Below are 13,251 nucleotides of genomic sequence, written 5' to 3'. Positions count from 1 at the left end.
CTATGTGAATTCTAAGATAGGTTCTGGTGACAGAATTCCAGAACTCAAAACAGGTTTATAAGAATTAAGGTAAACGATCCAAAGTCGTGTAAATCTATTTTACCTGAAAAACTACTTTTTGCAGTTGATGTCGGATGAGAAAACTTCTTTCTCAAGAAAGATTAGAAACATCGAAAGAAATAGGTGTACGCGTGTGGAATCTTCGTTTGAAGCTCCGAATAGAGAAATTCTTCATCGACCGTTTATTTTAAGTTTCTTGAGCTATCAGGGATTTAGTTTCGGCAAACTTCCGAGAATTAGATTCGGACGTTCGTACATTCCAGGGTTTCGTATCGAAACGCTTGTCATGGAAAGGATTAAGAGAAATTCTAACATTCCTCTGAAGATTTTTGGAATTAGTTTCTGATGACCCTATTTTAGTAGTGTTTTTAGGGTCATTTCTTTGTTAGTTTTGAGTCTTTTTATTGAGTCTCATGTAGTGTTTCATGCATTCTCATGCATTTTTATCTTTTCTTTAGTCTTTATTTTGTTTTGGTAATTCAGTAGTTTTATAGGGAGTTTTCTTGCATTTTAGGTAAAGTTTAGGACTTGCATGGTTTTGTGTGTTAATTGAAGGATCTCATGTGCTAATAAGCTCTTTGAGCTTCTAGAATTTTCCTTGGCTTGTTGGTTAAGTTTCAGATCAGGAACTGAAGAAGGAAGAAGGCCAATAAGCATGGAATTGATGGAAAACTTAAAGAGGATTGAAAAGAGGAGTTTCAGAAGCCAAAAAACCCTTTTCAAGCGAGCTCAAGCGCCTAGGCGCTGGGGGATGGGCGCCTAGGCGCCAATTGGTCCAGAGAGCATGTTTTTTAAGTGCAATTGGCGCTCAGGCGCTCTGAATTGGAGCCTGAGCGCCCAGACTCGACCTGTTAGCCTTTAAATAGGCTTTTTGCCATTTCTTTTGTACCTTTTGTCATTTTTATCAACTTTTTACATAAGTTTGAAGAGGGAGCTTGAGTTCTGAAGCTTTGGGAGCTTTCCCTAGGCCTTATGATCCAGGTTTTATCTTTACTTTCTAGCATGGATTCCATAGCCATGTTTGTCTAAAACCCTTTTGTTTTGGGTTCTTTGGGAGACTTTGGATGTTTTAGCTTTCAATCCATTTCTATTCATGATGTTTTGAGTATACCCTTGAATCTCACTTCCATGCTTTATCTTTCAAGCTTGAATGCATGCTAGCTTCTTACTTTTCTATAATCATAACGATAGTTTGTTATAGAATTGGGACTTGTTGTGAGATTACTCCTTCTATACTTGCTGCTAGGAATAGAGGAAGGGTTGGGGTTTGTTGGCCTGATTTGTATGTTTAGTGCTCCTAGCAATTGTTTAGGTTATCAAGGAATTGAACCTATCTATTGGTTAGGAAGGGTTTTCTTTACGAGGCATCGATAGATGACCATCTAGGCTAGAACATCAAGGAGAGACTCCGGATTAATTGAATAGAAAGGTTTGCTAAAACTGAAATGGTTGAACAAGAACCCAAGGCAATCTAATCTCTGTTTTTCAATCGCTTTACTACTTGATTACTTGTCTTTTTACAAACTCAAGAAACAATCAACCTTAAAACTGAATTTACTTGCTTTTCAACCTTAGACTTGAATCGTAAACTGAATTCGTATTCCAATTCCCTGTGGTTCGATAAATTAAAACCCGGAGATATCTGTGCACTTGCAGATTCACCAACAGTTTCTATCGTGCCTTTAAGGGTAAATTAGTCGTTTACTAATGCACTTGTCCTAGGCATAAGCGAATAATACTTGCGCTATAACTTATATCGATTTTAATGTTATCCTTAGCCTTTTCCTGAACTTTCTCCTTCATAAATTTATTCCATTTGTTGAACACTTGTTCAGTTTTCCTTCACGTTACATCGAACCTAATCGTGAATAGAAATTTTATCAATTTATTCTAAGCTTAAAAACTTGGGTCTCACAGTGAAGAAGCAAAGGTTCGTAATTGTAAAGGAACGAAAGGGGTTAGTGAGATAATGTTGTTATAAGCGGGGAGTGACGTGCAGAAGGGAACGTGTAGGAAGAAGTTGTGGACGGTTACCGAGAGATGTGGAGAAAAAAGAGAGGTTGTGCCCCATGACGTCAGGAAATGACATGATTACAGTTGCGAAATTCTAGGGAGTGAGAAAGACACATTAAATGAAAAGTGATATGTATATAAGTAACACAAGAAAGGGGGGGGGTTTGAATTGTGTTCTTAAAAATTACTTGTTAAAACTTTAGTTCATGAAAAGAAGATAAGTTCTTAAGAAAATTGTTCTGGTGACTTTTCAAAAACTGTTTAGTGCAGCGGAAGTAAGTAAATGAAGCAGAACGATCAGCACACAGGAATTTATACTGGTTCACCCTAAACGATTGGGCTACGTCCAGTACTTGGCCACCACCAAGATTTTCACTAGCAAGTATCAAGGACTTCTCCAATACAAGTATTAGACAGGACTTCTCCAAGTATTATCACGGACTTCTCCAAGTATTGTACAGGACTCCTCCTAGTATTATCACGGACTTCTCCAAGTATTGTACAGGACTCCTCCTAGTATTATCACGGACTTCTCCAAGTATTGTACAGGACTCCTCCCACAATCAACAAGATTGTTTGGCTCTACAAGAAATCTCTTCTCAAAAGAGTTGGTGTAGACAATTTATGGCACTGGAACTCTCAGGTGTTTTGGGTTCTGAAAGGACGTTGGAACACACAGGAGTTCAGAATCTAAGAGAGAAGTAAGAGAAGAGGTTTGACTCTTTTAAGGTTTGGTATTCTCTCTTGATTTAGCAGAGGTATGAGATCGGATTTGACTCTTAGGAAATCTGCTGTGAGCTTTTAATGCTTTGAAGAATGTTTTGATTAACTGCTCTGAGTTCTTTCTTTTCTTGCAATAAATTTTTCTCTTCTTCTTCTTCAATCTTCAGATATGTCCTTTATATATGATCTTGCTAGTTGTGTAGCCGTTGAGACACAAAATCTGGCCGTTGTTTGTAGCCGTTGTGAGTGTCATCTAACCATTGATTCAAATCTCCGGTTGGTAGCTTCATTAAATGCATGCTGCTGTTCAAAGCTATCCTTTAGCCAAAAAGGTGTACTTTGTCAGCTAGTAGGTGGCGATAGCTTTGGGCTACTTTGCAGAAGAGAGACATTTTGGAAAAGTGATGTTGACGTGTTGTCCTTTTTCCTCTTCATTGGTCATCGAGACTTCTCTCTTCAAAAGTAAATCAGTTTGCACGTGACCAGATTAGTTTCCTTCTGACTAAAGCATGGGGCAAATAGTTGAGATACAATTTTGACTTTCCCGCTCAAAGGCATCTTCTGAAATTCTGAGGTATGACGTGGCATGAAACGATACAGAATAAGTGTCTTCCTTGTTTACTGGACGATGCGGTCATATCTTGCGTAAACTTCTTTTTCCTTATAAGGCTTAGACATATTTGTTGAAGCATGCGACCTTATAATATATATTTCCTGAAAAATGTCATTAACATCTGGAATTAGATTTTAGTAGAGAAAAGTATTTATAAAAATTGTTAGGATCAAAATAAGATTGAAACACGTTGTAACACGTTTGAACTTAACAATCTCCCCCTTTTTGATAATGACAATTTTTATTGAAAAGGATAATGATCAAGAGTAAAAAGAATTTATGCTCCCCCTAAATTGGGTAAGATAAATGTTAAAAACAACTTATTCAAAACATATTACTCCCCCTGAGTTGTATAAAACTTTGGTGTTAGGTTAAGGAAACAACCTTGAACTTGATCTTAATTTTTCTATAATTCCTAATTCCTATTTTCTCCCCCTTTGGCATTATTAAAAAGAAAGGGAAAAGAATGTAGTAGAGAGGTATAATATGCATAGTAAACATGGCAAACGTTAGTTATAAAACGATAAGCATGATGGAACGATAAAATATGCATAATCAGTGAACAATTGTCTGAAAACATAAAAGTAAATGCGAATTGTTCAGGATAGAGAGTTGGCCATTAGCCAAAGCGTGTCAGCAGCTGATCGATTTTCTGGGCAAGAGTCATGAACTGCTGGTTGATGTGGTCACGGTGGTCTTCAAAGTCTTCTCTGGTGACAAATTGAGTCGCCAAGACTTGAGCACTTGAGCTTCCACCTTCAGTCTTGAAATCAGCTTGAAGTCCCTCAGATTCATCTTCTTCTTTTCCATCAGCAGAACTGTTCAGTTGTGACTCTGTATCTTCTGCTTCTTTAAGCATCTTCTCCTTTCCTTTGTCAGCGTTGGCTTTCTTAGAATGAGAAACAACTTCAGGAATGTGAGTGGGTAGGAGTACAAACACCCAAGTTCCAAATTTCAGTGAGAGCGCGGAGGTCCGATTCATGAGAGAATATGGCAGAGTACCAACATATCCCTCAGAGACACTCAATTTCCAGAACTCTGGATCAGGAACTTTGCAAGCGTGAAGTTGGAACAAGTAGTTGTCACCCTCTTGTCGTTTCCATGTGGCGGTGAGCTGATTGCTTGAAGACTTGTCAATCTTTCTTGCCAGAAGGTTCAGGTAGCTTTTGAACGATCCCTTGGTAGTCCTCAAGGTGCGTCTGCGTTGGATAGCAGAGGACACTTGCGTCTGAAGGCGCCTCTTTCTTGCTTGAGAAAAATAGAGAACAGTACCGGATCTGCTTGCCTTCTTAGTGCTTGCTTCCGTGAACGGTTTGAGAGTAGAAGTCATATGCTCATCAGCAATCAATGACTTAGGCAAAGATTGAGCAAGTTGGAATGCAGAGGCATTCTCTTGTGCAACGACAGTTTGGTCAGTGATGAAAGCAGTGTTCATGGTAGAGTTTGGTTGAGATGTGAGTGGTTCATTTGTTGTTTCAGTCAAGGGTTCATTGAGGTTTGTGTTTGGTGGGAGTTTTGGCAATGGTTCAGTGTGGTGTTGTGAATGTGTTGGAGAGGAGTGTGGTGTTTGAGTATTGTCAACAAACAGTGAATCCAGAAATTCTTTGTTGGACATTTCAGAAGGAATTTCTTGATAAGGTAAGAGAGAGTTTGCTAACCTTGTGTGAAGGACAATGTCCTCATCAAAGAAGGGCTCCTCAGGTTCAGCAGAGAGAATCTTTCTTTTCTGATATGCAGGTTGTGGTTCAACAGTAACTTGAGGTTCTTCAAATTGCTTCCTCAATCTCTTTAGCTTTTTGGGTTCAGCCTTCTTGACAGGCGGAGAACCTTTTCCTGATCTGGTTCTTGAAGCGATGGGGTTGGATTGAGACTGCAATGGTTCACCACTCTTCACAATCTTGATTCGAACAGACTGTTCTTCCTCGTCCTCAGGGAACGGTGCGATGCGGAGAGATGCAGGAACAGTTCTCTTGGACGGTTCCTTCTTTGACACATCGGACAGTTCTGTCAGATTTTTCTTCCTTGTCTGGACAGTCTGTTCAGCAGATACCTTTTCTTTTCCTTTGGTGGTTTTCCTTGTTCTGGGCAAGAATTCTTCAGGAACTTCAGAGGCATCAAAGGGAATGTTCATTTTGCTCACATCTCCCAGCCTGATCGGTGAAGGAAAGATCACATCTTCATTCAAGCGATCCTCTGATTCCAGAAACTCTTTGATAATACCTTTCTTTTCGAAAATGACGGTCAGCAGCGAGCCAAAAGGAAGGTATCCTTGGCTTTTCTCCAGATAGTTGATCAAGTAGTTCCACATCAAGTGTGCAGGGTTAATTTTCACTCTTTTCAAGATCTTGTACAATGCGTACCTTGCATGCGCATTTACATAATTTCTTGCACCATCCTTTGGTAAGATAACCTTGCTAATCACAGCATTGTTGAACTTTACATCATCAATGAGATTGCCCACTTCCACAGTCAGTGGTTCCTCTTGGTTCTTCCAAATGCACTTCCAGTCATCAACTTTTGCAAACCAATTTGGGGAATATTTTTCACCAACTTCCAACTTCACATTCAGTGCTTCAGCCATGTCGTTGAGAGTCACTGAGATGATCTTGTCATTTACTTTGGACTTAATGACTTGTCTGTGATTTATCACAACGGCACAGTCATAAAATTCCTTTACCAAAGGCACATACACTTCGCGCTGAGCCATGGTGTACACCGTCTCCCAGTCCTGATGAAGTAAGTCTGCAAGCCCAGCCATCTTCACGAAGGCAAACACCTTCAGATCAAAGTACCTTGGGGACACAAGAGAGTTGTCACCCAGTTTCTCAGTTTTCACGGCTCCAACCTCCTTGAGTTGAACAGAGCGTTGGCGATTGATCCTCTCTGATCTCCTCTGGATGATCTCCATTTCTTCAGCAGAGTAAGGTGTTTTACCACCTTTCTTGGATGGGGCCTTAGATTTGGAAGGGGCTTTGGAAGAGGTAGCAAGAACTCCGGCCATTTGGGAATGAGAGGAAGTTTCAGAGGAGGCTTAGGGTTTCTTTACTTGGAAGAGAGAGAGAGTAAGTGTCAAATGAAGTGAGGTGAAAGAGAGAGAAGGAAATCTTTTGGATATATTTGATTTGGAATAAGGAATGGCAGTTTTGGGTGGTGTGCAGATGGCGGTTTTCTTTTCATGAGAGAGAAACTATTAAACAATTGAGCAGTTGAGACCACGCGCGTTAAAAGTAAGAGAGATAACTGCTTCGCATTTAATGTGATGAGACCTTTCAAAGTTCACTGTTGTAGCACGTGCAGGAGTAATGATGCTTGAACTAAACAATGTCTTTGCCAGCTGTTAACCAAACGATATAGATTTCCTGAGAGCAACTTCATTGAACAGAGAGTTGTTGAACGATTTGATCTACTGGTTGAACAGTGAGGAGACAGAACAGTGCGGATGTTCTTCGAAGAACGAAACCTGCAAAATAGAAACCTTTGTTTCCATACCTTTTATTGAGCAGAGTGCATATTTATCCTTGTTCTTAGATCTGAGAATCTGCCTTCTAAAAGAGGTTTCGTGAGTATGTCAGCAAGTTGATCTTCTGTGTGTATATGAGATATATCAATGTTTCCCTTTGCCACAAGGTCTCTAATGAAATGATGTTTGATCTCAATGTGCTTGGTTCTTGAATGCTGAACTGGGTTCTTGGCAATATTGATAGCACTTGTGTTATCACATAAAAGAGGTATCTTGTTTTCATGATTGTTGTAATCCTCAAGTTGATGCTTTATCCATAGGAGTTGTGTACAACAAGAGCTTGCTGCCACATATTCAGCTTCAGCAGTGGATAAGGAAATAGTGCTTTGACGTTTACTTGTCCAGGATACTAAACAGTTTCCCAGAAAGTGACATCCTCCACTAGTGCTTTTCCGTTCAACTCGATCACCAGCATAATCCGCATCACAAAATCCTTTCAACCTGAAATCTTCACCTTTCTCATATAATAGACCAAGATTAGCAGTACCAATTAAATATCTAAAGATTCGCTTAACAGCACTAAGATGAGATTGCTGTGGGTTTACCTGAAACCTTGCACATAGACAAACACTAAACATTATGTCTGGTCTGCTGGACGTTAAATAAAGAAGTGAACCAATCATCCCTCTGTACGATGTTGGGTCAACTGGTGAGCTTTCATCACTTTTGTCCAGAACAGTGTTGGGATACATAGGAGTACTCATCTCATTTGACTTGTGCATGTTGTATTTCTTGAGCATATCCTTTATGTACTTGGACTGATGTATGAAGATCTTGTCTTTCTCTTGCTTGATTTGAAGTCCCAGAAAGAATTTCAGTTCTCCCATCATACTCATTTCAAATTCACTTTGCATGAGAGTAGAAAATTCTTTACACAGTTTATCGCTAGTTGCACCGAAGATGATATCATCAACATACAATTGTACAAGGATGTAGTCGTCCTTCAATTGCTTCCTGAAGAGGGTGTTGTCAATCTTTCCTCTTGAAAAACCATTCATCATGAGAAAGTTGCTTAGACGATCATACCAAGCCCTTGGGGCTTGTTTTAAACCGTACAGAGCTTTCTTCAACCTGTACACGTAGTCTGGAGTGGATGGTTCTTCAAAGCCTGGAGGTTGCTTCACATAGACTTCCTCTTCAATTACTCCGTTCAGAAAGGCGCTTTTGACATCCATTTGATATAGCTTGATGGAATGTTGACATGCAAAAGCTAGGAGTATCCTTATTGCTTCAATTCTTGCAACTGGTGCGAACGTTTCAGTGTAGTCAATTCCTTCTTGTTGGTTGTAACCTTGTGCTACTAGTCTCGCTTTGTTTCTAGTGACTTTCCCGTTTTCATCCATCTTGTTTCTGAAGACCCATTTAGTACCAATGATAGATTTTCCAGTTGGTCTTGGAACTAGGGTCCATACTTGACTTCTTTCAAATTGATTTAGTTCTTCTTGCATAGCTAGAATCCATCCTTCATCTTGTAGAGCCTCTTCAACGTTCTTTGGTTCAATCTCTGAGATGAATGCGCTGTTTGATTCTTCTCTGAATGCTGATCTGGTCTTTACTCTTTCTGATACACTTCCAATGATTTGCTCTGGTGGATGATCACTTCTGTACTTCCACTCCTTTGGAAGTGAGATTCCGCTTGAAGTCATGACTTGGTCAGACTGTTCAGGAATAGTACCAAGAGGTGACGGAGATTGATCTTCATGAACTGATTCTGATGGTTGAGCTCTTGTTGTGTCGTCATCTACTTCATCATGATCTGATAGGTCTAGATTGAGAAAATCTCTTTCTAAACGGTCAACGGCCTTGATTGAACTATCATCGAACTTGACATTGATAGATTCTTCAACAACTTTTGTTCTTGAGTTGTAAACTCTATAGGCTTTGGAGTGAGAAGAATATCCAAGGAGAATTCCTTGATCAGACTTATTGTCAAATTTTCCGATGTTGTCCTTGGTGTTGAGAATGTAACACTTGCATCCAAATGGATGAAAGTACGATACAGTTGGCTTTCTATCTTTCCATAGTTCATATGGAGTCTTTTTCAACATGGGTCGCATAGATATTCTATTCTGAATGTAGCATGCAGTTTCAATAGCTTCAGCCCAGAAATACTTTGGTAGGGAAGTTTCACTGAGCATTGTCCTTGCCATTTCTTGAAGTGATCTGTTCTTCCGTTCAGCTACACCGTTTTGCTGTGGTGTCCTTGGAGCTGAGAACTGATGGCTGATACCTTCTTGTGCACAGAATTTTTCAAAATCTTCATTCACAAACTCTCCTCCTCTGTCACTGCGAATGGCTGTGATGCAGTAGCCCTTTTCATTTTGAACTCTTTTACTGAAGATCTTGAATGCTTGGAATGTTTCATCCTTGCTTCTTAGGAAGTAGACCCAACAGAATCTTGTGTAGTCATCGATAATGACAAAACAAAATCTTTTTCCATAAACACTAGCTACCCTAGTGGGACCAAACAAATGCATATGTAAGAGGTCCAGAGGTTTGCTAGTACTGACAAAGTTTTTAGCACGACAGGAGGTACGATGCTGTTTGCTTTGAGTACATCCAGAACATGTAGCATCAGATTTAATAGATAGTTTCGGCAAACCACGTACTAAGTCATTACTTATGATTTTAGTAATGGTCCTTAAGGATGCATGCCCTAGCTTCCTATGCCAAAGCCATGTATTATCCTCTGATGATACTAGACAAGTTACATTTTGATTTGCTAGGTTTTCCAAGTTCGTCTTATATAGATTCCCTTGTCTCTGAGCTTCAAAGATGATTTTGTCATCGGAATCAGTAACACTACACTTCACTTTATTAAAGGAAACAGTGAATCCACTATCACATAATTGACTTATGCTAAGTAGATTATGTTTTAACCCTTCAACTAATAAGACATTATTAATTACTGGAAGAGGTTCCTTACCAACAGTACCTTCTCCAACAATGAATCCTTTTTTATTTCCACCAAAGGTTACACATCCACCATCAGATCTAACTCGAATCTTGGGGAACATAGACTTTTCTCCCGTCATATGACGCGAGCATCCACTGTCCAGGTACCATTGTTGGCGTTTCCTTCGTTTTGTTAAGTAAATCTGCAACAGGAATTATTGATTTCTTAGGTACCCAGATTTTCTTGGGTCCTATAGGGTTAGTTGCACGCTTGGGAGGAATCTTCTTCTCATAGAAGATTTTCTTTCCTTCCCTTTCTATTGAACAGTTCACAACAAATTTAGATTCACTATCAATAGAAGAAGTAAACGATATATCAGACATGGTTTCATTAGACGGTTCACTGCTGTCAAAACCCAGACCACTTTTATCATATAAGTCTCTACTGTTTCCACATAGTTTAACTAAGTTGTCATGCCCTATTGTGAAGGTAGATAAATCATCAATCAAAACTTTGATTCTTTTCTTTAAAGCAGATACTTCCATTGTGGAGTCTTGTTTCTTTAAAAACTCATTTTCAAGAATAATGGAATCTTTTTCTTTTAAAACTTTCTCATGTTCTTTTTGCAACTTGGAAAACTGTTTCTTCAGGTTCTTGTATTTTTCAGATAAAGTGTAAGAATGTTCAAGCAGTTCATTAAACTCTTCTTCAAGGTTTTCAGATCTTACCTCATCATCTTCATCATCATCTGATCCATCTACTGAAGCCATGAGAGCGAATAGAGATTCTTCATCCTCTTCTTCCTCGTCATCTTCAGAGTTGTTCTCAGAATCATCCCAGCCAGTTACTAGAGCTTTCTTCTTCTTGTAGAATGGTTTCCTGACAGGCTTTTTAGCTAGTCTAGGACAGTCTGGTTTGATGTGACCTGGCTTTTTGCATTCGAAACATGTAATGTTGCTTTTGTCTGCAGTTGAGGTGCTTTCACCTTTGTGTGGAAAGGATTTCTTTTTCTGACTTGATTCTCTTTTGTTGTCCTTCTTCAGGCCTTTTCCTCTTTGTTGTTTGATCCACATCTTTTTGAACTTTCTGTTGAACAGTGCTTGCTCATCATCGGACAGTTCTTCTGAGGAATCTTCTTCATCAGACATTTCTTTCGTCTGACTGTTTTTGGAGATGTTAGCTTTGAAGGCGATGCTTTTCTGCTTCTTTAGGCTTTCATCTTGAGAAAGTTCAATCTCATGAACCTTCAGAGATCCCAGGAGATCTTCAAGTTTTAGTGTGCTAAGATCTCTTGCTTCTTGGATAGCAGTAACTTTGGGTCTCCATCTTTTAGGAAGGCACCTCAGTATTTTTGTGATTTGATCAATGTGTGCGTATGTGCGATCGAGATTTCGAAGACCATTGATAATGGTTTGAAATCTTGCGAACATTTCATCAATGGTTTCATTTTCCTTCATTTTGAAGGTTTCATATTCAGCCACTAGTAAACTTACTTTGGCTTGACGTACATTTGCTGTACCTTCATAGGCAAGCCCTAGAGCTTCCCATACTTCTTTGGCAGTTGCGAGTCCATCAACTTTGTCCAACTGAGCTTTGCTTAAGGCACATAAGAGAAATAGTTTTGCCTTTGAATTGAGTTGATAGTCTTTGCGTTGAGCTTCTGTCAGCTGATCTTTCTTGATGGGTTCACCAGCGTCATCTTTATAGACGATGTTGCCATTTTCAATGATATCCCACAACTTGTAGCTTGAGGATTCTATGAAAAGTTGCATGTGCGTCTTCCAGTAGGGATATTCGGTTCCATCAAAGAAAGGAGGCTTGTTGGTGGATGAGCCCGTAGCGATAGCTTGATCTTCAGCCATGGATCTTTACTCTACACCTGTTAAGATGTTAGTTCTAGAGCCTAAGCTCTGATACCAATTGATATGTATATAAGTAACACAAGAAAGGGGGGGGTTTGAATTGTGTTCTTAAAAATTACTTGTTAAAACTTTAGTTCATGAAAAGAAGATAAGTTCTTAAGAAAATTGTTCTGGTGACTTTTCAAAAACTGTTTAGTGCAGCGGAAGTAAGTAAATGAAGCAGAACGATCAGCACACAGGAATTTATACTGGTTCACCCTAAACGATTGGGCTACGTCCAGTACTTGGCCACCACCAAGATTTTCACTAGCAAGTATCAAGGACTTCTCCAATACAAGTATTAGACAGGACTTCTCCAAGTATTATCACGGACTTCTCCAAGTATTGTACAGGACTCCTCCTAGTATTATCATGGACTTCTCCAAGTATTGTACAGGACTCCTCCTAGTATTATCACGGACTTCTCCAAGTATTGTACAGGACTCCTCCACAATCAACAAGATTGTTTGGCTCTACAAGAAATCTCTTCTCAAAAGAGTTGGTGTAGACAATTTATGGCACTGGAACTCTCAGGTGTTTTGGGTTCTGAAAGGACGTTGGAACACACAGGAGTTCAGAATCTAAGAGAGAAGTAAGAGAAGAGGTTTGACTCTTTTAAGGTTTGGTATTCTCTCTTGATTTAGCAGAGGTATGAGATCGGATTTGACTCTTAGGAAATCTGCTGTGAGCTTTTAATGCTTTGAAGAATGTTTTGATTAACTGCTCTGAGTTCTTTCTTTTCTTGCAATAAATTTTTCTCTTCTTCTTCTTCAATCTTCAGATATGTCCTTTATATATGATCTTGCTAGTTGTGTAGCCGTTGAGACACAAAATCTGGCCGTTGTTTGTAGCCGTTGTGAGTGTCATCTAACCATTGATTCAAATCTCCGGTTGGTAGCTTCATTAAATGCATGCTGCTGTTCAAAGCTATCCTTTAGCCAAAAAGGTGTACTTTGTCAGCTAGTAGGTGGCGATAGCTTTGGGGCTACTTTGCAGAAGAGAGACATTTTGGAAAAGTGATGTTGACGTGTTGTCCTTTTTCCTCTTCATTGGTCATCGAGACTTCTCTCTTCAAAAGTAAATCAGTTTGCACGTGACCAGATTAGTTTCTTCTGACTAAAGCATGGGGCAAATAGTTGAGATACAATTTTGACTTTCCCGCTCAAAGGCATCTTCTGAAATTCTGAGGTATGACGTGGCATGAAACGATACAGAATAAGTGTCTTCCTTGTTTACTGGACGATGCGGTCATATCTTGCGTAAACTTCTTTTTCCTTATAGGCTTAGACATATTTGTTGAAGCATGCGACCTTATAATATATATTTCCTGAAAAATGTCATTAACATCTGGAATTAGATTTTAGTAGAGAAAAGTATTTATAAAAATTGTTAGGATCAAAATAAGATTGAAACACGTTGTAACACGTTTGAACTTTAACAAAAAGTTGCAACGGTTGCTGCTGATTGGTTAAAATTCAAATTGTCAAAGTTGTGACGTGACTGGAAGGGACATGTCATAGGTAGC

The sequence above is a fragment of the Lotus japonicus genome, chromosome 6, assembly GCF_012489685.1.
Source record: "Lotus japonicus ecotype B-129 chromosome 6, LjGifu_v1.2".
Classification (NCBI taxonomy): domain Eukaryota; kingdom Viridiplantae; phylum Streptophyta; class Magnoliopsida; order Fabales; family Fabaceae; genus Lotus; species Lotus japonicus.
Note: the sequence above shows the minus strand (reverse complement) of the source record.